This window comes from Silene latifolia, chromosome 9 (assembly GCF_048544455.1).
Source record: "Silene latifolia isolate original U9 population chromosome 9, ASM4854445v1, whole genome shotgun sequence".
NCBI lineage: Eukaryota > Viridiplantae > Streptophyta > Magnoliopsida > Caryophyllales > Caryophyllaceae > Silene > Silene latifolia.
The window spans coordinates 113,930,018-113,931,080 of record NC_133534.1 but is presented as its reverse complement, the minus strand read 5'-3'; positions in this window follow the sequence as shown (position 1 = coordinate 113,931,080).

The window sequence follows — 1,063 nt, the reverse complement described above, 5'->3', positions numbered from 1 at the left end:
TCTTCCTCCACCTACTTAGGAAGTCGGTGAATCCTTCTTTGTCATTTTGGGTAAGGACCTCTAGAGTACGCATGTTGACTTGGATCTCGGCATTATCCGCATATTGTTTAGAGAACTCGATTGCGGCATCTTCCCAAGTAGCGACCTTCTTGTGATCTAAAGTGTAGAACCATTGCTTCGGGATGGTGTCAAGAGATGAAGGAAAGATCCTTAAGAACATCTCGGGTTTGATGCCTTTGATAGACATGTAATCCTTGAAGGCACGAATGTGGTTCAAAGGGTTCTCGTGTCCCTTGAACTTAGGGATATCCGTCATGTTAAAGTTAGTTGGCAATTTGGAATTGACGGCTTCATACTTGCGATTGTTCTCCCTATAAATGTCATCCCCCTTAAGGTACATCAATTGCTCCTCTAGGTATTGGAGTCTTTTCTCAGCTGCAGTCGTCCCCATGAGAGGATTCTCATCCCTAGATTCATCATCGGAGTTACGTAGCACTTCACTTTCAAGAGGAGGTAACCTTCCCTCTACGGCATAGATACGGCCTTCGATGAGCTCAAGGCGGTCATAGGTTTGTTCTTGAGAAGATTGCATTTGGGCTAGCGCGGCTAGGATTCGATCATTACTATTTTGGAGTTGGTTGAAGTTTGCTTCATCACTTGATCCGGGCATCTTGGAAACTGGATAAGAGATCGGCGACGAATCAAAACACGATCGACCATTCTATCACACTTGCTAAAAGAGGAAAAGTTTTGACTCGTGAAGTGGGTGTGTGCCACTTGTGTTGAGTGAGCTTTGAAAAAAGACAAGTTTTTTTGAAAATGTGTGTCCTAGCCAACTGTAGTGTAGTTGTAGGAGTGGACTCGAAGTGAGGTTTTGAAATGGGTTTGTGGCCCGAATTTTGACACGACAAACGGACAGAGTTTTGACCGGATTTTGCGCTAATTGGAAGCCCTATTTCGAAATTCTTGTTTGAAAAGGGTTTTGATTTTTGAAAATTCGTCATGGTTTTGTTTAGAAGTGGTGATCACGTAAGGTTTACACATTTATACAAGCATTATAATG